Here is a 25,423-nt window from a genome sequence, read left to right as displayed (position 1 = left end):
ATTTGAAGGACTACAATGAATGATAGCACATTGCATCAACCGAAGCGTAGCTGATGGAGACAACCCCATGAACTGAAGCATGGCTAGCCCGCACAGTATTTAACATTTATCAAAACCAGACTGGAATTTGCAGGACTTACCCTCTCGCTCGAGTGTGGGCCCAGCTTGTGCAGTGGTGGTTGCTTTTCTCCAGGCAGGACCCATCAAAGCAGTGACCCTCTCTTCCACGTGTGTCAGTGGGTGCAGATTTGCCGGGCCTCATGTTCGAATACAGTCCTTTTTGTTGTGTGCCACCTTCCTCTGCAAAGATGAAAATATAACGTTTTAGAGAGGGTATCTTTCTGCTAGGTGGGACACATACAGATAGTCACATATATAATTGCAATTCCAGTGAATAAACGAAAATATTACTTAAACTACCTGCTTGAACAAGGTCATGCCATTTCTTTTTGCACTGGCCTCCGGACCTTGGGGTGGTCACAGTAATCTTCTGCAAGTTAGTGCCAGCGTTTCTTCATTTCTTTTGGTGAAACTTTTATTTGACCTCTGCTGGTGTCCTGCTCATCACATCTGGCCTCCATTACAGTAACCAGTGCCTCGACTTCATCCTGTGAGAAAATCTTGGTCCTTGTGCCGCGTTGCTTATTGCAGCTCCGATTTTAACTTCTCACACACCACTCAGAATTAAAGTTCTCATAAACAACTGGCTCTTTAAAAATGGCTGAATGCAGACCGGGAGGTGTACTGGGCTTGAGCGCCCATAGCAGTCACGTAAAAAACGTCATTTTTATTTCTTGCACATACACAGAAGGGCAGGGGGGGGCATCCTTTTTTCGGTACAGACATTAGGCTCCACCCCTCGAAGCTAAAGGTCAGGCTGCACGGCGCCAATTTCAAAAATTAGAATGAGGAAATGTTCATGTTTTTTGGGGGGAGTTGTCAGGGCCCCAAAAAATGGGCGTAATTCTTGAAAAACACCAAAAAACGGCATTGGGGAAAATTATGCCCTTTATTTTGCTTTCTGATTTGACATTGAATTCACTATTCTAACTTAGACGTCTTGGTTCAGACTCTGGTTGCCATTGACAATTCTTCAATTTGATTGGTTAAGGAGGTACACAGTCATGTTCGCACAGGTCCCGGATGCCCTGCAGAGGGCGCCACGCTGTTAGGAAGCCCCGCTGCCAGCAACTTGCCGTGCAAAGCCCCATCGAAAGTCTATGGGCAAGTGTAACTCTTAACTAATGGGAAGCGCCGTTTGTTCGCCACTCACAGCACAATCCGATCCCATGACCTTTGCTCTTTACAAAGTGGATTTATACAGTTGACCAAGAAACAAACATTGAGGGTAAAATTTGAGGTTGGAGGCTTCCAGTGGGCAGATGCCTCCAACGTGCAAAAAATCTACAAATTTATCAGGTGGTCCGGAAGGTACAGAGATTCGCGGTCCTGGGCCTCTCCGGTCCCCGTGGGTAGAGGCCCACGTATCCCAGGGGTGCATGTGGTTCACAAGCACTCCTAGGATCATGTGGGCTGGCCCAACTGATAAAAGAAGGGATATAAAAAAATAAAATGCTGGAAAACTCAGCATCTGTGGAGAGAGTAACAGAGTTAATGTTTCAGGTCGAAGACCCTTCGTCAGAAGGGAATCCCCATTCATGCTTATGGGGAATTCCATTTGTCCGGAACTCCCATAAGTATGGGAATCACTTAAAAAATACACGAACACGTGAAGTTTTTTTTAAAATTACATATTTGGAATTAATTAAAATTTCATTTAATTAAATATTTAAAACATAAATGTATCCTTTTTGAAAAAAAATTATATGTTTTAACAGGGCTAAAAATAAACTTACCTTATTAGACAGGGTTTTTAATGTATAAATTAGTGATAACATTTTATCTTTCTATTTTTTAAAACTCTTATATTGGTAAAAGATGGCCTTACGCCTGCTTTTACCAACTTTCCACTCGCGGAGGCCCATTTCTTTCGGATTCCTAAGATTTGTCAAGGATTCCTACAATCTGTCAAGAGGATTGTTGACAGATTGCGAGTTGCGGATTTCAACGCATGCCCAGTGCATGCCTAAACACAGAACTCAGCCCCATTATCGATTAGATAGAAATAGATCATGCGCTTATCATTGGGACCTTGTGTGGCTCTCAATCATTCTTGTTTAAAAAATCAGTCGTTTGGATTAAAACCCAGTCAGGACTAAGTAGATGAACACATTTAAAATCATTATACTTTCATTGGAACTAAGGTCATTTAATAACAGCATTGGAATTAATATAAAGGGGTCTGGCAGGATAAACGATTTTATCTTCTGTGTGCTTTTCTTGCTAGCAACAATCTTGTATGAAGGTCATATTTTGTATGCAGCATTTCTCGAATGTAATCAAGCAGAGTTGCATTTGGATAATTTGAACTTAACACTTTGACTGATTAGGATGAAGTAAGAATGGAAGGCTGCTCTGTATTAAGCAACACCCAAAGAATTGGATGGCATGTACAAGACTCATGCCTGGATTGTGAATTCGTACTCAGAATGGCAACACTATGACTAGAGTTTAATTTAACAGTAGAATTAATTTTGGGAACCATCAGTGGACATGCTTGGTGTATCATTATGTATCAAAGCAAAGATAAGCTCATGAGTCAATTTTACCTGTTACTTTTGATACTTCTGTGGAAAACTGTGGACATGGTACACTCTACACACAGTGAAGTAGGAATAGAAGGGTTAATACATTATTGAGCAAGGTAAAGCGAAAAAGAAAAAAAAGACTTACATTTATACAGCATCTTTCACGACCACCGGATGTCTCAAAGTGGTTTACGGCCAATGTAGTACTTTTTGGCGTTTACTAACTGTTGGAATGTGAGAAAGGCGGCAGTCAATTTGCGCACAGCAAGCTCCCACTTTAAATTGTATCCACCGCATTCTTATATCTGACCTGGAAGTGTATGACATTAGCATAGAGTCCTCATCCTACTAAAAACACACACACATAAGAGAAACAAAGGGGGTGTGGGGGTGTGGGGGGGACAGGAGGGTGATGGGATTTAAACCGGGTGGGGGGGTGAAAATTTGAGATTTTTAGAGCAGGACCACATTCCCGGTTCCAACCCGCCCACGTCTGGGTTTAATGGAGGCACGGTTGGAGAAACCTACTCGTTGAAGTCAAGGATTTCCTAATTGCATGCGGGTGAGTACTTCTGGGCTCAATTAACGTCATTAGAAGACATTAATGAGGTATTTTTAAATTGTTTTTAACTTCACTCCCAATGTTACTTGAGCAGCTCAGGTTTGCGGGGCGGAAAACTGACCAGGGAAATGGAGGCGGGTTTGAGCAGCTGTTCAAGTGGGTATTTAAACTTGTCATTATTCCATCTGAATAAAAAAACACTTATTGCAGCTCATGTTTCAATTCCCTCTGGCAAATATTTGACAGAGAGTGCTTGTGTGGAGGCAGCTTTTTTTAACCTTTGAAGATTTTCAATTGGCAAGATGAGGATGGGAGGTGCTTTGGACATGTTTGACAGCACATCAGAAGAGGAAGACCATGAACGTGCTGTGGTGGGATCAGCAGGTGTACAGGAGGGAGTTGCAAAGGAGAGAGTTGCATGGATGTGAGAGAGGCCGAGGTAGCGGGAGGCACTATCCATGTCACCGGGTTTACAGACAGGCTCAGCTTGTTTGACCCCTCAGTAGAGCAGTGCTTCCGCAGGCTGAGGTTGTTACGTCAGCTGGTGGCAGGCATTGGCAACCTCCTACAGGAAGACCTGCTTCACCCTGGACCTGGCGGACATGCATTTAGCATTTGAAAATGACCACCGGCCTCAACTCTTTCACCTCCAAATCCTTCCAGGGTGCTTCCGACAACATATCCCAGTTGGCTGCACATATATGTATAAGGCAGGTCACTGATGGATTGTTTGCCAGGGGTGACCATCATGTAAATTTCTGCTGTGATGACAATACTGAGAATGAACAGTAACTCGGTTTTGTCTATCTAGCTAGATTGCCCCAGGTACAGGGTGCCATCGACTGCACACACATGGCAATCAGGGCATCACCACAGCAACCAGGAGTTTTTAATAAGCTACAAGGGATATTCGGCCATCAATGCATGGCTGTGTGTAACCATAGAAGAGTTTCACGGAGACCTGCATAAATATCAGGATGTAGTTGCATCAGCAAGTATACTCACTTTTCCAGACCCGTTTGGGTAATTAACTGGCTTCCTACATTGTATCCATGACCTGGGCACAATGCTCCTGCAGTTTACCTCCTCAGCTACCTCCAACCTCACCTTCTTGGCAAGAGCAGCAGATTTCTTCCTCGCATTGCTTGGGAAATGTATGTTCTTCCTCCTCTTCCTGACTGCACTCAGCAGTAATTCCAACGAGGCATCATTGAATCTGGCTGCTGCTTTAGCTCAATGCCCACCATCCATCCTGAGCAACTCCAATTTCCATTTGTGAACCGTCCCTTTAAACACAACTAAGATTGTATTGTGCAGGTATGCATTATGCCCGCTGTACAGCTTGCAGACGTGTAACCCGGAAGCCAAAATTAATTGGTACAATTCAGTTGCAATCGCTAAACCTGATCGCTCAAACCGACTTTATATTAATATTGGGGTCAAAGTTTATTAGAGCCTTATCAATTGCATTCATAATAGACCAATGATCCCTCATTATAGGAAGCAATATCGGGTTAACAGCTTGGGGGTAAATTTAATCCTCCAGGGCGGGTGGGGGTTTAAAAATTAAAAAGTGGCAAACCCGTCTTCAACGCGTTCTAACAGAGGTGCATCAGGAGGGTCGAGTGACCAATATGCTCTCAGGAGGGGGTTGATCACTAAAATTGTTTACGCAGGCTGTGTGTCTCCATTTTAACACAAGTTTTATTTTTAACATCTGCAGGCCGGGAATCCCTGCTGATGGAAGGAGGCGGGAAGGACAAGAGCCATAAGGTATGTGCCTTTATTACACTGCTTGTGCTCCAGGAGGAGCAGGAGTGTTTCCCCCAAGCAAGCCAAGCTAACCATTTAAACACGCCACGATGGTACCCACCCAATGTTCAACCTCCTCAACCTTGTGATGTCCAATTTCTGCCAACTGCCATGATGTCCGACCCCCCCCCGTAATATCTGACACCCTTCACCCCAATGTATGACTCTCCCACCCTTGCGATGTACGATATTACCCCATGCAATGTCTGACTTCCTCCCCCCTCCACCCCCGCAAACTCCCATTTCCCCCCCACCCCCGCAGAGTCTTATTCTCCTCACCACTCCCCCTACCAAGTGTCCACTACCTCCAGCCCCGCGTAAAGCTGGACTTGCCTGACATCCGCTCCCCAGCTGCTTTCCTGCCTGTGACACAGCCAGCCAGTCATTCTGACCCTTGCCTCAGTTCTCTCCCCTATGGATGCATGTATGTGTCAAACCTTCAGTATTAGGAAGTGTGCACTTGCTGAACTTTTCATGCTATTTGTTTTCAAAATAATGGGACCAATTACAGATGGTTTAATTAGAAATGGGGTTTAGTGCTGAACAGTTGAAACAAAAAATATTGGCTGCAGAACGAACAACAATGTGCCCTTAATTGCAGCCTTCATTGACTTGAATAACACTGGGTTAATGTGGGTCACCAACAGTGCAGAGTTTCAAAGCAAAATCCTGATTTAATGTTAAATCTAACCAATTTGGTGTTCCACAATCTTGATTGGAAAATAATACTGAGAAAGCGTAATATGGGTTTGTGCCGAATCAGCAAAGAGAAAGTTGCACTATATGTGGAGGAAGAATGACATGGGATTACATTACATAGGATATACGGCACAGAAACAGGCCACTCGGCCTAACCAGTCAATGTTGCCGTTTATGCTCCACTCAAGCCTCCTCCCATCTTTCCTCATCTAAATCTATCAGCATAACCCTCTATTCCCTTCTCCCTCATATGCTTGTCTAGCCTCCCCTTAACTGCATCGATACTATTCGCTTCCACCACTCCCTGCAGTTCCACTTTCTCACCACTCTCTGGGTAAATAAGTTTCCTCTGAATTCCCTATTTGATTTCTTGGTGACTATCTTATATTGATGGCCTCTAGTTATGCTCTTCCCCACAAGTGGAAACATTCTCTCTGTATCCACTCTATCAAAACCTTGTGCTGTGAGTGTGGAGTGCAACCAATAAAGATTGAATTGTATTGTAATTGTGAAGCGATATAGATTTGAAGGAAAATGGGACTCGCATTCATTAAAATAAATTAATTGAAAAGATAGTGACTCGCATAAGTATTATCTGTTATAATTAAATAGCGCATTTCTCATCGTTAAAATACTGGCACCGGAAAAGTGGAGACGGCAATTTTGAAAACCAGTGCAGAGAATATATCTAAGAGTAAGTGATCAAGTATTGTGGCTTTAGTCTAGGATTTGTGAAAGGGAAATCATGCTTGACAAATCTTCTGGAATTTTTTGAGGATGTTTCCAGTAGAGTGGATAAGGGAGAACCAGTTGATGTGGTATATTTGGACTTTCAGAAGGCGTTCGACAAGGTCCCACACAAGAGATTGATGTGCAAAGTTAGAGCACATGGGATTGGGGGTAGTGTACTGACATGGATTGAGAACTGGTTGTCAGACAGGAAGCAAAGAGTAGGAGTAAATGGGTACTTTTCAGAATGGCAGGCAGTGACTAGTGGGGTACCGCAAGGTTCTGTGCTGGGGCCCCAGCTGTTTACACTGTACATTAATGATTTAGATGAGGGGATTAAATGTAGTATCTCCAAATTTGCGGATGACACTAAGTTGGGTGGCAGTGTGAGCTGCGAGGAGGATGCTGTGAGGCTGCAGAGCGACTTGGATAGGTTGGGTGAGTGGGCAAATGCATGGCAGATGAAGTATAATGTGGATAAATGTGAGGTTATCCACTTTGGTGGTAAAAACAGAGAGACAGACTATTATCTGAATGGTGACAGATTAGGAAAAGGGGAGGTGCAAAGAGACCTGGGTGTCATGGTACATCAGTCATTGAAGGTTGGCATGCAGGTGCAGCAGGCGGTTAAGAAAGCAAATGGCATGTTGGCCTTCATAGCAAGGGGATTATTTGTACAGGGGCAGGGAGGTGTTGCTACAGTTGTACAGGGCATTGGTGAGGCCACACCTGGAGTATTGTGTACAGTTTTGGTCTCCTAACCTGAGGAAAGACATTCTTGCTATTGAGGGAGTGCAGCGAAGGTTCACCAGACTGATTCCCGGGATGGCGGGACTGACCTATCAAGAAAGACTGGATCAACTGGGCTTGTATTCACTGGAGTTCAGAAGAATGAGAGGGGACCTCATAGAAACATATAAAATTCTGACGGGGTTAGACAGGTTAGATGCAGGAAGAATGTTCCCAATGTTGGGGAAGTCCAGAACCAGGGGTCACAGTCTAAGGATAAGGGGTAAGCCATTTAGGACCGAGATGCGGAGGAACTTCTTCACCCAGAGAGTGGTGAACCTGTGGAATTCTCTACCACAGAAAGTTGTTGAGGCCAATTCACTAAATATATTCAAAAAGGAGTTAGATGAGGTCCTTACTGCTAGGGGGATCAAGGGGTATGGCGAGAAAGCAGGAATGGGGTACTGAAGTTGAATGTTCAGCCATGAACTCATTGAATGGCGGTGCAGGCTAGAAGGGCCGAATGGCCTACTCCTGCACCTATTTTCTATGTTTTCTATGTTTCTATGTAACCAAGGCGATGCGCATGTGGAGGGCAACCAATAGGGTTGAATTGTATTGAAATTGTGATGCAGCATTGATGTTGCAGCTAGTTTGTTTGTCTTCAGGCTCTTAAAGAAATGTAATAATGTTTGCTCTCGCAGGTTCTTGTTGCAGTGATTCACCTTTCTTGTTGGCGGTCACAATCTGCTGGGGAAAGAAACATGCTTGATAAACTGCATAACTTCTATCATTCCCGATTGTATGCTTGGGAAACAGGCATGTTCGTTGATTCTGTTAGTTAATGCCATTGTGAACTGAAGACTAATTTTTGAAGATCTTTGCACGCATGAACATTATCAGGTGATACGGTCTAATTTCAGATAGGGTTTTTTGTACACTCACTGGATTGTACTTTATATTTACCCATCGCTGTCGAAACTCTAAGTTACGCAGCTGTGCCCGTGCTATTTCTGAATGGCACACAATGTGCAGGACTGAGAAAGTTACATTTGGAAAAGAGCTCCCCATTCAGCTACATCATGAAAAACATATGGAAGCCATTGATTGTAACATTGCCTTGCTGCAAAGGCATTCGATCTGATGTAATGCTGGAGTAAAAATATAAAAACTGGGATTATTTTTATTGCAAAGAAACGTGCACATATTTTGGAAAATCATGGTCTATCACCATGGGGGTGGGGGGAGGTGGTATTTTTGTTAATGGTTCTGTGGGGTGGGCTCTTCAGAGCTTTCCATTTCATTTTGGTGTTTTGCCAAAAAAACACTGGTGCCATTTTCGCAATAATTGGCAGACAAGAGGCAATTTGCATCTGAGTTTATGAAACGCCTGATTGTTACATAATTTGTATACATTACTCAAAATACAAGATGGCTATCAATGGTATATTTATCTTAAAACAATGAAGTGTGCTTGTTGAGAATAGAGCCTTGAATCTGGTTGGTGCAATAAGTGGCAAAAGAACCAAAGGTGACATAAGAAAAACCTTTTTTACACAGCGAGTGGTTAGACTCTGGAATACACTGCCTGAAAGGATGGTGAAGACAGACTCAATTTTATCTTTCAAAAGTGAGTTGGATAAGTATCTGAAGGGGAAACAATTGCAGGGCTACGGGGAAAGGAAGGGGGAGTGGGACTGGCTGAGATTTGGTACGGGCTTGAAGGGCTAAATGGCCTTCTTCTGTGCTGCAATCATTCTATGGGCTCAAGTTTCGGCCTTAGTTGCTCCTATTTTTTTTGCAGCAACCAGTTTAGAATGGTGTATCTTAGAAATTGCAATTCTCGGCATTTAGTTTGTTCCAGTTCTAGTGAGTTAAAACAATTTCATTTTAGAACAGATTTTTTTTTCAAAAGGGGGCGGGTCCGGCCACTTACGCCTGTTTTGCAAGTTTAGGCAGCGAAAACTTACTCCAAACTAACTTAGAATGGAGTAAGTGTAGATTTTTGTACGCTCAGAAAAACCTTGCCTACACTTAGAAATCAGGCGTAAGGAAGAGAGATGGGGGCGGAGGGGGAAGGGAAGTTTACAAACATTAAACACATCACTTTTATAAATAAAGATCCATCATCAATAATAAATGATAAATAAATCAATAAATCAACCAATAAATCAATCAACAAAAATTGAAAAATAAAAAAATAAAAAAATTAATTAAAAAATCAATCAATAAAAAATTATGTTTCTACTCACCGACTGCAGCCTCGGGAGCCCTCCAACAGCATGGTGGGATGGTGCCCCCACCCCTCCCAGTGTGTGTCTCTCTCTTTCTGTCTGTCAGTGTCTCTCTCTCTCTCTGTCAGTGTCTCTCTCTCTGCCTGACAGTGTCTCTCTCTCTGCCTGACAGTGTCTCTGTGTTTCTGATAGCGAGGGGTGGGGGGAGGAAGGGGGAGGTGGGGAGGAAGGGGGGAGGAAGGGGAAGGGGAAAGGGGAGGAAGGGTGGAGGGGGGGAGGCTGAACGGGCCCGGCCGACGAGAGGAAGCCGGGTCAAAGACTTCAGGCGGGGCTCGCCCCCAGCAAGATGCCGGGCGGGCGGGCCCCACCGAAGACGTGGAGGGAGGGGAGCGGACCGGACCAGACTTGAAGCGGGGGTGGGAGCCGGAGCGGGAGCTGAACGGGGGGGGGGGTGGGCGTGAGAGAGCCAGAGGGAGCAGGAGCTGAACGGCGGGGGCGGGGGTGGGGTGGGGCAGTGCGAGCCGGAGCAGGAGCTGAAGAGGAGGGAGGAGGGAGGAGGGAGGCCCAGTCCGATCTTCGCCACCCTAGTGACCCCATTCGGCCAGGGCTAGGGGCGGCGTGCTTCGGGCCCCTCCCACACAGCCTCGGGCGCCTGGAGCTACTGCACATGTGCATGCACTCTAGCGCGCATGTGCAGAGGTCCCAGCACCATTTTCAGCGCCGAGACCTGCCTCCACCCCCCACAGCTTGTGCTGTGCTGCGCCAAAGGCCTGGAACCTTCCAGCAGCAGGGAGAATACCGAGGTAAGTTTTTGGCACGGTTTTGAGTGCGGAAATCAGGAGTGGCTCGCAGGGCTGCGCCGTTCTCGGCACGGCCCAAAACTTGACCCCATAGATTCTAAGTAGCAATAAGCTCAGACACAGTTAAAAGTAAAGTCAAACACACCTTTAATTCTGAATTTAATGGGCAGGCTAATACTATGGTGCATTATGGCTCTTAATGCAAGGTCTGGAATTTAGTCCTTCAATTAACAGTCTCGGGCCGTTCCTCATTGTGCCCATGTCAGCAGAACAAAAAAAAGAAAAGAAAATCTTGTGTTTATATAGGAACTTTCATGAACTCAGGAAGTCCCAAAGCGCTTTACAGTCAATAAAGTGCTTTAGAAGCGTAGTCACTGTTGTAATGTAGGAAACACAGCAGCCAATTTGTGCACAGCAAGGTCCCCAAAAAAGCAATGACTAGATAATTTGATTTAGTGATATTGATTGAGGTATAAATATTGGCCAGGACACAGGGGATAACTCCCCTGCTCTTCTTTGAAATAGTGTCATGAAATTTTTTACGTCCACCTGAGAGAGCAGATGAGGCCTCAGTTTAACGTCTCATCCAAAAGACGACACCTCCGACGGAATACTGGGACTTCTTAACACATAGAGGGATTGATTTTGACATTTGCATGACCAACCAGTGGAGCACACCGGCTAGTCACCCATACTGATGGTAAATGTACGTCCTTGATTCTGAGACATCGGCCTCATTAAAATTGAGCTAGCGAGTTGCTGTGCGTCAAATGGCATCCCAATGTTGCTCGCCAGATTTTGTCCTTCCAATATCGGGTTGTGCTGGCCACCGACAAGGAAAATGTGTGTGAGGGACTATTGCGAAGGGTGGAGCGGCTGTGGCCCAGAATATTGTTGAACAAAATTAATTCCAAACTTGGATCTTCAACTCCATCACCCATGGAAGTAGTCTGATGGTGCACGGCGTTCACTTCAACTAGTTCCCACCTAAAATAGCAATTGGTTGACCTAGGACACCTATTTGTATATTTAAAGGGGCCTATCTCCTGAGACTAGCGGGCAATTAGGGCACCCTTCTAAAAATGTCGCCGGCCTTTTCACCTCTGTTAAGGAGGCGGTAAGGCTATCGACCCCATTTTAATCGCACCTTAACTCTCGGCATAAAATTGACCCAATTGATCCCAGGGAGAGTGAGCCACTAATGGAGAACATCTAAGTGTTAACTCAACAGCAGTGGTGCTGCACTTGGCCCAGGAAGGGGAAAACATTGCAATGATGCGAATAGGAACAATGAACAGGACAATGATTTGGAAAGGAATAATTGTGAGATCAAGAAATTAGATCCAGAGAAGTAACTTTGCTTCTTTGTGTTTTCCATGTAAAGGCCACTATCCCATTTGGTTCCAGTCTTGTAAATTGTATTTTTAATATTATCCAGAAGATGAAGGATGCAAATTTGATTTTCCTTTCTCACATTCTGCCATGTTGCTAAAGGGCGTCGTAAAGTGGCTTCCAGGTGCTTTTCCGTGGAAAAGTCATCACTGGTTGATCTTGCAACAGAATGTGAGTGGGACTGATAAATCCACTCTTGGCTGCAGTTAGCACAAGAAGACGCAGGCTGAAAATGGAAGGATTTCATTAGCTTCAAACCAGTGTTTACAACAAGCACACAACAAAATTATTTTCCAGAAAAGTGTTTGTTTTTTATTTATAAAAAAGACTTTAAAACTAGAGATTCAGATGGCAAACTTACTTAATAAAAGTATGAATTTCAACACTGCAACCTACACATCTCCTTTTATAGTGGACAGCCGCTAATACTTTGCACCCAAGTTAACGATGGAGTAAATATTGTACAAAACTTATACAACAGCTTGCCTGCATGTCCACAGAAAGAAACTTGACTGGCACATAGACTGTCACAGAGAAACGTGTTCAGCAAATGTGCAGAGGAAAAGGATTTTTACAAAAAAAATACTCATGCTGTGATTGCCAGAAAGAACTTTTGTTAAACAAAACACTATCTATAGATCCAGAAAATGAAGCAAAGATCATGAAGGTTAGTACAGATGAGAAAGGTCATACAGATTCACAGTCCTCCCCTCCATGACAGTACCTATCTGCCATTTGAATGACTGCACAGATTTTTTGCCTCCACTAACCTATCTAGAGACTATTCTAGCTATTGATCACTCTTTATATGAAGAAGTGCTTCCTGACAACTTGCCTTTTACCAGTTTGTTCCTACGTTTTCTTGTCCTGTAGTTCAGCTTTAACTTAAAATAGTACTGCAGATTTTTTGAATTCCACATAAAGTCTTGCGTACTTTTGTAAAGATCCCATTCATTCACCTTCCACTCAGTGGCTTCCAATAGAATTTCACACCAAATATATTTCACTTTTCCATAGTCATTAAATGAATTTTCAAATGAAGTGATTGCTATGTGCTTTGCAACAGTGCTGATCTCCCCCTCCCCTTCTTTTCACTCCATGCAGTATTCAAGAGGATAGCTGAAGACTTCTCCCTGGCTTCTGCTGATGCTGCTGTAACAACTGGCCACCAGAAGGTGTGGAAGAGTGGCCGCAATTTACGTCTCTGCCATTTGCTCTTCTGCGCTAGAATTGCCTGACCTCCACTGGGCACCTCTCTAATAACTGTGACTCAGATTGGTACCTGGTCATGTGAAGAGCTATGGGTGCACGCCATATCTCATCTCTCCAGTAAAATGGAATGTCCAGTTTTAACAGGTAGATAGATCAATTTTTGGAGTCTAGGAGAATCAAGGGATATGGATATCGGGCAGGAAAGTGGAGTTGAGATTGATGATCAGCCATGATCTTATTGAATGGCAGAACAAGCTTGATGGGCCATAGGGCCTACTCCTGCTCGATTTCTTATGTTCTTACGTCAATATTAGATTTGGGAGATGAAAAAGTCACTGTAAGAAATCACATCCCTTAGCATTCGTTGTGACTGCAGTAACATTATAGTATTTAGTAATTGGTCTATGGTCAAATATCAATAGTCAATACCAGTCTTTATTATATAACCACTATTTAATTAGACACCTTTGATCTCTGGCTAGAATTCAAGTGTCAACCCTCCATTCATTGGGCTCAATTTTCCCCAATGCCGTTTGTTGGTGTACTTGAAGAGTTACGCACGTTTTTTTGGGGCCCAACTATGCCAAAACAAATCATCCAACTTTCCCCATTTGAATTGTTGATTTTGATGCCGCATAGCCTGTCCTTTAGCTTTGGGGGTGCAGCCTAAGGTCTGCGCCAACAAGATCGGATTGCCAGGGTTACGAAGGACACACTGCGGGCTGAGGTGGGAAAATGAAACATACAACATATTCTGGCCAGCTCACAGCAACCTGCAGAAGCACCTTGCACATTGCAGCAGCTTACCAGCTTTAAATTACGAAACAGTTTATGCCAAAAGTCTATTCCCCCCACCCCTCCCGATACGTAGTGCCACTACTAGCCCTGGCCGAAAGATCTCCCTCCCCTGCTGGTGCCGGGTGCCGCTCCTAATCCCAGCTGAACGGCCTCCCTCCTGCCAGTGCTGGGTGCCGCTGCTAGCTCTGGCTGAAAGGCCTCCCTCCTGCCAGTGCTGGGTGCCGCTCCTAACCCTGGCTGAAAGGCCTCCCTCCTGCCAGTGCTGGGTGCCGCTCCTAACCCTGGCTGAAAGGCCTCCCTCCTGCCAGTGCTGGGTGCCGCTGCTAGCCCTGGCCGAAAAGCCTCCCTCCCCCCCTCCTCCCAGTGCAGGGTGCCGCACCTAACTCTGGCCAAAAGGCCTCCCCCCTCTCTCTCCCTCTCTGCTGCTGCTGTCCCGGCCGTGGAACTGCATCTGCTGCACTGATTCTCTTACCTGCGCCGATTTTGTTAACTGCCCAGAAGGTTTATCCAGAGTGGTCACATACGCCGTCCTAAGAAAAATTGGAGTAAATCGGAGCTGGTCTGAATTGGTGCGGGTGGCAGGTTACGCCCCCAATGAAGTAAAAAAAAAAATCGTAGCTTAAAAAATAATCCTACCTAAGTGAACTACGCTAGCGCAGAAACCTTGGGTACACTTGGAGATTTGAATTTACTCCCAAAAAATGTCGCAGATAATTGAGGAAAATTGAGCCCAATACTTAGACAATTATCTGTGGCACCAATTCTGTGGTGCATTCTCACTTGAACTTTCTCCCAACCTATAATGGGACAACAGTTTCATAATAAAGGAGTAAGTCAGCTCATTACATATCAAACTTAATATTAAAATCCGAAGAGAGCATTGCAGGGAATTAAAGGGAGCCATGAAGTGCCCCTCTCCCCCATCCAATCCCTTTCATTTTGGATTGAAGGTTTTTTATTCCTGTAATATATATGGGACATTTCCTTAGATCAGTTATTCTTTACAAGGAAAAAAAAGTGAAATAGGATTGGACCTTCACGGGTTGTTGCTAAAATAGAAAATAAAGAACAAGTTAAAGCAGAATCTCACGCTTACCACTAGGGAGCCTTGTTTGCTTGGTAAATACTACCGCACTGTAAAGAATTCGCAAAGTATGATAAAGACATCTAGTGGTGGTTGAAATATATTGTGCCATAAAAAAGAGACTTATCTGAATAGAGAGTTGATGCTGAGACCGCGACCTAAATATTAGCAGCGGATTGAGAGGAAAGCCACATTTTAGTTTTGTTCCACTAATGTTCACTCATTAGAAGTGCTAAAGTCACTAGATCCAGTGGGCAAGGGCCCACAGCATGAGATTATGCACACTTTGGCACTAATTGGTTTTAATTAAGCTCACTCAGAATGGCTACAGGACAAACTGGAGTGCAACATGTTCCTCTGATGCAGTAGAAGGAACTCCCCCGAGCTTGGGATTAAGCCAGAGTAAAGACAGCTTTCTTCTGCACTCAAGCCTGTGTTATCCGTGACTTGTGAATGTTGAGGTTTATGCTGATGCTGGAGGGCTGGGGGTTGGTGGGGGAGGGGATTATAGCTGTATCCATTTGCCAACATCCCTTAACAGGGCAAGCACAATGTGATTGTCCACATCGCTCCCCTCTGAAAACAAATATTTGCAAAATGATTGTTGGTTCGTTGTTGCATAGGAAGGAATTCAATCTGAAGTGAATGTAGATTTACATTTTGGTCTTAAAAACTGATCTTAGTTGGGGTTTGATGTTAAAGTTCAAATCTTAATGTTACACTATAGTGAATGAGAGTGGTTTTAGGTAGAAAATGTTTTTTAATCTGTATTATATCTGCAGGCTGTTTATGTAATTGTACAATGTGTGGCATTAAATTTAAGGACATGGCTGCTATTGGTAATTCAGTATGATGATGTTGCCATTGCATTGAATAATGAAGTCCCCACACCAGTCTCAAGAAGTGTTTGTTGCAAACAACACAGAATGGATGGACAAAAGGAAATGAGTGAAAAGAAACAGAATAGGACTTATGGAATGTCAGAAAAATGATTGGTCACATTTGGTTTGTTCTGACTTGAAGCCATAATCGTACAGGCTTATTCCAGTGAAATTCTTGACTGATACTTCAATCTGCTTTACAATCAATCATTTTGTTTGAAACTTTTGTCACTGCTTTTTGTTACGTTCCAACAAATGCTGACCGCACTCACTGTGTCATCTTAAAATCCGGTGTATAAACCGCACCACTATTTCACAATCTTTTTTTCAGATTGTACGGGAAAAACTATAAACCCAGCTGATTTTTAAGTGGCACTGAAGGATAGGAAATCATCCATGCATTTTTGATTCACAGTGCAGTTATAATCCAGATACTGATTTGACCACAGTGTTGAGTTATATTGCCAATCCATACTGCTCTAGTCAGGCAAAACAAGCTCTGTGAAAGTGTTTCATTACACCTACTCAGAGCCTTTTCCACAAACCTCCAACTGCTAGTGGGATGTTCAAATTTAGATAGGGACTCTTTTTACTATTTAAAAACTTCAAGTCTAATGTTTAAAGACTTACAGTTGAAGAGGCTTAATCTCGTTCTTAATGAGCACAGACTACAGCTCAAAACTTCCCTTAATTCAACAATCTCGCTTGAAGACGCTACAGGATGGTTCTTGTGGGGATGGGAGAGGTGGCACATTGGTGCAGTTAGGGATGCTCGGTTGAGTTTGGGGCTGAGGCATATTGTGGCAGAGTAGAGGGAGCTCTGCACTGCATCTAACCACATTATACCTGACCCCATGGGTATTTGACCTGGTGTCACTATGTACTTGAGATGAAAAATGTTCCATTCTTCAGCACAAACTTTACATAAAAGCCGATATACATTTGCAGAGATAGGGGAGAGTTGGTGCAGGAGGGAAGGTCCTTCATGGGGTGCAGTTCCAAAGGCATCAGCAGCTGCCCTTTTCATGTGTGTCTCTAAACTGGGAGTTTGACGGTCCAGTGGACCTGATCATGTCATCACCCAATGGCCCACAAGTACACACTTTCCAACCGGAGTCATTTGGTGGACAGGAAGTAGGAATACAGCTGTTTTTATTTTTCCTGTCTCCAGTCTCTGGCACTGAGGATAACTACCCTGATTGAGATAAGCATAGACCAAAGATTAACTCTGCTCTGTATGGTTACCCCGCGTGCTACATTTACTGACTCAGCCATCAGGGGATTTATCTGTTAATATTATGACTAGTTATAAATGGACACTTTGGGCTGGATTTTAGCACCAAAAAACTGGTGGGTTGGGGTTGAGTCAGAGGATAAAATTAAAAAAATATGAACCCAAACCCCAACAGAGCCATGACAGGGAACGAGCAGCCAACTGCTCCCAGGAGGTGGATTGTCAATTTTTTAATCAGGCTGCCAGCCCCTGATTTAACCTACTGTGCAGGTTTAACCCTGGCTGATAGGGTTTCCCAGGGTTCAGGAAACCCGGCAGCTGAAGGGAGCTGAGGTCAGCTCCGGGGAACACTGTTTGTGGGCCAGGAGAAGCAGGAGTGCTACGCACCCGCCCATACAAAGAGCCCCGGGGTCTGGGATCAGACCTAACTGGTCCTGCGGCCTGCTCCGGAGTCTTCCCTGCCTGACTGGAAGCCAAGCCTGTCAATCAGACTGACTTCCTGGCGGGGAACATGTCAAGGATAAATGACACAGCATGCGGGGAAAACCGAATATCCAGATTTCCCATTCTAAACTCCACCACCAGCCCTCCCCCCACCCCCCGCCCACGTAACCCAATTCTTTTAATATTCAGGCCTTACTTATAATCTAATTACTGCAGCTTATATAGACAAGATACAGCTTCAGTCTGTACCAATGCCCACTGAACAATTACTGCAGGTACACTCTTGCATGCAGAAGTCTGAATCTGATATCATTTCTTAAAAGTTACTGCAGGGCTGAAATCCAATCATTTGATGCATTAGGAGTCTTTTGATTCATTTCAGTGAAGATGGTATAACTGTACATTAGAGTATAATTCTAAATGGGGTTCATGTACAGAAAACATTCAAGGTCTTTTTCGGATGACATGGATATCAGATGATTTGACTTGCAACTAAAAAAAGGAAACTTGGACTTTTTAGATTATTATGTGCCCAATGAAAATAGTTTAGTGAAATATATAGTCTGTACTTTAAAGGAGCTCCTGTTTACAAGAGAAACAGAGGACACAGAGTGACAACCCATCTCACAGTAGGCATCAACATAAACTGGCAGCATCAAGGACTCTCAGATTGGGTAAGGTTCAGATTAAAACTGCCTCAGCCTTAAAACACTGGTGTCAATAAAGCGGTCTTTATTCCATCAGTGTGATACTCTACTTCCTGTACCAGCCATCCTTTTAGCTTCTAGGAGGGGAAATGGCAATTTAGCACTGATCTGGGCTTCATTGTGTGATGTTTTGTGCTGGATGCACATACCAGTTGGAAATGGGTTGAAACATGCCATACACATTTCACATGGACACCCGCAAAGCACCTGCATTCTAGAAAGGAAAGGCCAAGGATAATGTTCTAACCCATTGCCAAATTTGCATTGCTTTGAACAGCTGAGCAAACTTGTAAAGGAAAAATAGTTTGTTTACTAAATTGAAACCCAACCTGACCTCTTGTCGAAATAAATAGCAGAAGAGCAAACATAACATAAGAACATAAGAACATAAGAATTAGGAACACGAGTAGGCCATCTAGCCCCTCGAGCCTGCTCCACCATTCAATAAGATCATGGCTGATCTGGCTGTGGACTCAGCTCCACATACCCGCCCTCTCCCCGTAACCCTTAATTCCCTTATTGGTTAAAAATCTATCTATCTGTGACTTGAATACATTCAATGAGCTAGCCTCAACTGCTTCCTTGGGCAGAGAATTCCACAGATTCACAACCCTCTGGGAGAAGAAATTCCTTCTCAACTCGGTTTTAAATTGGCTCCCCCGTATTGTGAGGCTGTGCCCCCCTAGTTCTAGTCTCCCCTACCAGTGGAAACAACCTCTCTGCCTCTATCTTGTCTATCCCTTTCATGATTTTAAATGTTTCTATAAGATCACCCCTCATCCTTCTGAACTCCAACGAGTAAAGACCCAGTCTACTCAATCTATCATCATAAGGTAACCCCCTCATCTCCGGAATCAGCCTAGTGAATCGTCTCTGTACCCCCTCCAAAGCTAGTATATCCTTCCTTAAGTAAGGTGACCAAAACTGCACGCAGTACTCCAGGTGCGGCCTTACCAATACCCTATACAGTTGCAGCAGGACCTCCCTGCTTTTGTACTCCATCCCTCTCGCAATGAAAGCTGCAGGTTTACACCTTATTCTCAAGTATGCATTTCTTAGGATTACAACATTGAAAAATGTGTACCTAAGAATTGCCTTCTGATCAGTCGACAATTCGATGGTGTTTTCTGGGCTGGAGACCAGCAGTGGATTTTGATTTTGATTTTGAGCTGAATATGCCACTAAAATAAATTATATTTTAACAGCTAGCTTGTTAAATTTGAGGTTGAAAATACAGAGGAATTCCTATCTTAGAGATTTGCTCAATATCCTCTTCTGGATATTTTTCAAGCATTAATATGTATGAGCAGTCCTTAATGGTAGTGGCAGCGAGACACTGTTGTCCATGGGCAGGATGAGGAAATGACACAGTGACCAGGGATGCTACCTTTTGTCCGGTCCAGGGGAGCATGGCAATTTGAAATATATTCTGTGTACATACGTAAAATGGATGTAATTATACATCTGAAAATGCAAAATGGGCTCGCTGTGTTTGAACTGAGCTTTACCATACAGTTTTCATTCTTTAAAACCATTGGCTGGCCACCCCTCATCAATACCCCCAACAAAACCAGGTTTTCGGTTCAAAACCATTCAGGCTGGTGCCCCTAGCTGTGTGATAAAGATCGGGCCTCAAATAACAGACTCAAACAACTTTAAAATAGCAGCTTTTTTTGAGATGCCCGTCGTAAGCAAGTATAGATTTTAAATCAATTTTTCTTCAACTTGATCTATTTGCTATTGGCTTCACTCTGTGTGATGCCAAGGTAGCATCTATTGAGATGACCTTTCTCTTCCCTCTTGCTCCTTTGCCCACAACCTCACTGAATTTGGATTTCGACACTCACTCTGCTAACCAGCGCCAAGGATGTTTTTAGCAGCATTGTCTCTTCTTGCCTTGCTTTGTCAAGTGGACCTTCAGCGCACTCGCGTTAACAATTGCCTGAATCTCTTCACAGTTACTTATCTTACTTTATTGATTTATATTTTTGGATTATAAATAAATTACAAAATAGTGTGGTTTTAAAAAGGAATTCTGTAAGAGAATGCTATTTGGGGACATAGCTTGGAGTATTGCTTCAATATATTCCTTTCAAAAATACAAGGCGGAATTTAAGTTGAATATAAATGTCCTCTACTGTGCTTACTGACTTATTCAGAAAAACTCAGAGGAAGTGGAAGTTGGCCCAAACCAGAGTGACCTTTGACTTTTGGCATATCATAATGACAAAGGCACTGCATAGTGAGAACAAAGAAGAATGACATGTTTAGGAGGGTGGCACCAAGCCACAATACATTGGAATGTCAACACACAGGGCTACAGAGCACTGCCACATGGGAGCAACTGCACAAGTAAATTGAGTTGCTGATCACGGATGCCATGCTCAACAAAAGCACTGAGCAGAAGCCAGGTGCCTCCCAGGGCATGGGGAAGCATCGGGGAAAGAGTCACCACCAAGCTGCCATCCGGTGGTCAGCTAAAGAATAGCAATAGTCACATGCTTGAGACCTGGGTGCTTCCCAAACCAGATAAGCTGAAAGGCTTAGGACAATCTGTAGCAGGAACGTGGGGTGGGGGGAGGGGAACTAGAAGAATATCCAACTGTGAAACAGTAAAGTGCAGGAAACATTTACATGACCCACAAGAAGCTTCTGATGCACTGTGGTTGTTCCCAGTGGAGGTTTACAGAACACACCTGTTTGGCACAAGTGAAGAACATTTTGAAGTGGCGCGTTCTCACAATTGTTTACATCTCTGAGACTGACTATATTTATGTTTGAACCGTATTCATTAAATACTAGTTGTTGCTGTTGTAACATGCCTTAAAATGGGGGCCAAAGACCTGAAAGAAGTGGATTTTGGTGACTCAAAAAAAACAGTCTGGAAGGAAGGGCAGGCTTGGAATCCTTAGTGCAAGGAGAGCTGTAAAACCACAATATATTAGACACTTCTCGTAGATCATTTAAATGTTTCCTGCTCTTCACTATATGACAGTAAGTAATCCCTCTCCCTTATACAAGTTTATTTGAGTGTTACTGCTCCTCTGGCCAAGTCTGCAGGCCCTGAGTCGAACCAAATCAGCTCCTGTATGATTGTGCAATGTCACAAACTAAGTTAACCATGATCTCTTACTTTATGATTCTAAAAGCTCATCGTTAGCTTGACTGGAACAAAACTTTGAGTAGAACATTGGTCAGTTTGTACATCCGTCGATCAACAACCAACCACAAACCATTGTTATTTCTGGTAATTTTGTCAGATATTATCAGCTATTTTGTTCCTTCATTTAAAATTAGTAAATATATCACCATGCAGAACATCTTTGTCACTGTTGATTTATTGCATTGATAGGGGACAAAGCTGAATTGTAAAAAAGTGTATAAAACTAGGCAACTAAACCAAAGTGTGAGAATCTTCTCGTTAAGGTAAAGTAGTTTATGAATTACACAGAGCCCCGTCCTCAATCTGAAACATTAAGAAAAGGAATATTTCCTAAATGTTTTACGAGTCTGCCAATGGGTGTGGAATTTTAATCCACATTAAACACCAGTTACTGGGAACATTTATAATTTCACAATTGAATTATATTTATTGCAAGCATATAAGCAAGTGTGGTGAGATAGCACAAGCGCTTTAGACATGAGCCTAGTACCTGCCAGTCATTCCATCCTTCTTTTAAAGATTTCTGTTGATATTTAACTCGGAGTTCGTTTTAACATGCGGAAATGTGTTTACAATCAATGCGCCTACTTAATTAACTGTAAAACACAGTGGAAAATGCCATGGCTCATCTCACTAATGACAAACTTAATCATTTACACCAGCTGGGCCACAACGCCTCTCCCTTATGAGATTGGCTTTTGCTCTCTGTACTGATGACGCACAACCAAAAAGGGAAGTGACTCAACAGGAAGTTCTGGTCCAATTATGTCCAAAGAAGAAGCCATTGGAGCAGCCCCCCAGGTTTTAAATGCCTGGGTGACTTGCTTGCAGCAAATTGCAAATAAAAGAAACACTTCTGGATGCCTTATCTCCAGCAATCATGAGTGAGTTTTGTCTTAAAGTACTGGAGAAAATTGAAGTTTCAAACTGTTGTGTATCTGTAAAACCTGCATTCCCATGTTCCACCACCAGGGAATGCATCCCCTGAAGTCCCAGGGAATCCCAGCATCCCTTGGGAGCACTGTATATAAGCCGACCCCTAAGGCTTGTTCCTCACTCTGGAGTGTCTTAATAAAGACTGAGGTCACTGTTACTTTAACCTCCCTGTGTGCAGTCTCATCTGTGTTAGGAACACAATAACTGGCGACTAGTATACGAATCCAACGCAAAGATGCAGCAAACTGTGGGCATCCTGGAGAAGTTCTCAGAGGGTGAGGATTGGGAAGTCTATGTCAAACGGCTAGAGCAGTACCTTGTAGCCAATGAGCTGGACGGAGAAGGAAGCGCTGCAAAAATGAGAGCGGTCCTCCTCACGGTCTGCGGGGCACCGACCTACAGCCCCATAAAGAATCTTCTGGCTCCAGTTGAAACCCACAGATAAGTCATATGAGGAGCTGTGTACACTGGTTTGGGAGCATCTTAACCCGAGGGAGAGCGTGCTGATGGTGAGGTATCGGTTCTACACGTGCCAGCGATCTGAAGGTCAGGAAATGGCGAGCTACGTCGCCGAGCTAAGGCGACTTGCAGGACAATTTGAGTTTGATGGCTACCTGGAGCAAATGCTCAGAGACTTTTTTGTACTGGGCATTGGCCACGAGACAATCCTATGAAAACTTTTGACTGTAGAGACACCGACCCTCAGTAAGGTCATTGCAATAGCACAGGCATTTATGTCCACCAGTGTTAACACCAAACAAATCTCTCAGCACACAAGTGCGAGCAATGTTCATAAATTAACTGGAACTGTGTTTGCGAGCAGAAATGTACAGGGCAGAAACCATGAGTCTGCAACTGCCAGCAGGCCTCAGGTGACCGAGATGACTCAGAATCCACAACAAAGGATGAATGCAAGGCAATTCATACCTTGTTGGTGTTGTGGAGGCTTCCATTCAGCCTATTCATGCCACTTGAAAGGATATGTTTGCACGAGCTGTGGAACAATGGGGCACCTCCAATGAGCTTGCAGACGAGCTGCAAGTTCTGCAAAACCTGCTAACCACCATGTGGCAGAGGAAGATCGGTCCATGGTTGATCAAAGCAATTTTGAGCCTGAGAGAGAGGAGGCAGATGCTGAAGTACACGGGGTGCACACATTTTCGACGAAATGTCCACCTATAATGTTAAGCGTAAAATTGAATGGCTTACCCATAGCTATAGAACTGGACACTGGCACTAGCCAATCCATCATGAGTAAAAAGATGTTTGAGAGACTGTGGTGCAACAAGGCACTCAGACCAGCCCTGAGCCCCATTCACACGAAACTGAGAACGTACACCAAAGAGTTTATCACTGTCCTGGGCAGCGCCATGGTCAAGGTCACCGACGAGGGCACGGTGCATGAAATGCCACTCTGGATTGTCCTGGGCGATGGCCCCACACTGCTTGGAAGGAGCTGGCTGGGCAAAATCCGCTGGAACTGGGATGACATCCGTGCGCTAGCAGATGTCAATGAGGCCTCATGTACCCAGGTTCTTAACAAATTTCCTTCCCTTTTTGAGCCAGGCATTGGAAACTTTTCCAGGACGAAGGTGCGGATCCACTTGGTCCCAGAGGCATGACCCATTCACCACAAGGTGCGAGTGGTACCTCACATGATGAGGGAGAGAGTGGAAATCGAGCTGAACAGGCTGCAACGTGAGGGCTTAATCTCCCCAGTGGAATTCAGCAAGTGGTCCAGCCCGATTGTTCCAGTACTCAAAAGTGATGGCACGGCCAGGATTTGTAGTGATTATAAAGTAACTATTAATCGTTTCTTGCTACAGGACAATACCCGCTACCTAAGGCAGACGACCTATTTGCGACGCTGGGAGGAGTCAAGACGTTCATCAAACTCGACCTGACTTCGGCCTACATGACGCAGTAGCTGGAGAAGTCTTCTCAGGGCCTCACCTGCATCAACACACACAAGGGACTGTTCATCTACAACAGATGCCCATTTGGAATTTGGTCGGCTGCAGCGATCTTCCAGAGAAACATGGAGAGCCTACTCAAGTTGGTGCCATGCACGGTGGTTTTTCAGGACAACTTACTAGTCATGGGTCGGGACACCGTCGAGCACCGACAAAACTTGGAGGAGGTCCTCCAGCGACTGGATCGCGTAGGGCTGCGGCTGAAGAGGTCGAAATGCGTCTTCATGGCAACAGAAGTGGAGTTTTTGAGGAGAAAGATCGCGGCAGAAGGCAGAAGGCCCACAGACTCCAAGACAGAGGCTATCAGGAACGCGCCCAGGCCACAGAACATCACAGAGCTGCGATCGTTCCTGGGACTCCTCAACTATTTTGGTAACTTCCTACCAGGTTTAAGCACCCTCTTAGAGCCCCTACATGTGTTATTGCGTAAAGGTGAGAACTAGGTATGGGGAAAAAAAAACAAGTAATTGCTTTTGAGAAAGCCAGAAACATTTTAAGCTTCAACAAGCTGCTTGTATTGTATAACCCGTATAAAAGACTTGTGCTAGCATGTGGTGCGTTGTCGTACGGAGTCAGGTGTGTATTACAACAAGCTAACATTTGGGGAAGTTGCAACCTGTCGCCTATGCCTCCAGGCCGATAGGACCTACAGCATGATTGAGAAAGAGGTATTAGCGTGTGTGTTCGGGGTAAAGAAAATGCATCAGTACCTGTTTGGCCTCAAATTTGAGCTGGAAACTGATCACAAGCCCCTCATGTCCCTGTTCGCTGAAAACAAGGGGATAAATACTAATCCCTCAGCCCACATACAAAGGTGGGCGTATAACTATACTATCCGCCACAGGCCAGGCACCGAGAACTGTGCGGATGCTCTCAGTCGGCTATCATTGCCACAGAGGTGGAAATGGCACAGCCTGCAAACTTGTTGATGATGGCGCAGCCCACAGACTTGTTGATGGTCATGGAAGCGTTTGAAAATGATAAATCACCTGTCACGGCCCGCCAGATTAGGACTTGGACCAGCCAAGATCCTCTGCTGTCCCTAGTAAAAAACTGTGTACTGCATGGGAGCTGGGCCAGCACTCCCCTTGAAATGCAAGAGCTAATCAAGCTGTTCTAGTGGTGAAAGGACGAGCTGTCCATTCAGGCAGACTGCCTGTTGTGGGGTAACCACGTAGTGCTACTCAAAAAGGGCAGGGAGACGTTCATCTCGGATCTCTACAGCACACACCCGGGTATAGTAATGATGAAAGCGATAGCCAGATCCCACGTGTGGTGGCTCGGTATCGAATCTGACTTAAGAGTCCTGTGTACAGCAAGGCAGCGTGTGTGCTCAGTTGAGCAACGCGCCCAGAGAGGCACCACTAAGTTTGTGGTCCTGGCCCT

The sequence above is a fragment of the Pristiophorus japonicus genome, chromosome 14 (genome assembly GCF_044704955.1).
Source record: "Pristiophorus japonicus isolate sPriJap1 chromosome 14, sPriJap1.hap1, whole genome shotgun sequence".
NCBI classification, from domain to species: domain Eukaryota; kingdom Metazoa; phylum Chordata; class Chondrichthyes; family Pristiophoridae; genus Pristiophorus; species Pristiophorus japonicus.
This window is presented reverse-complemented; position numbering follows the sequence as displayed.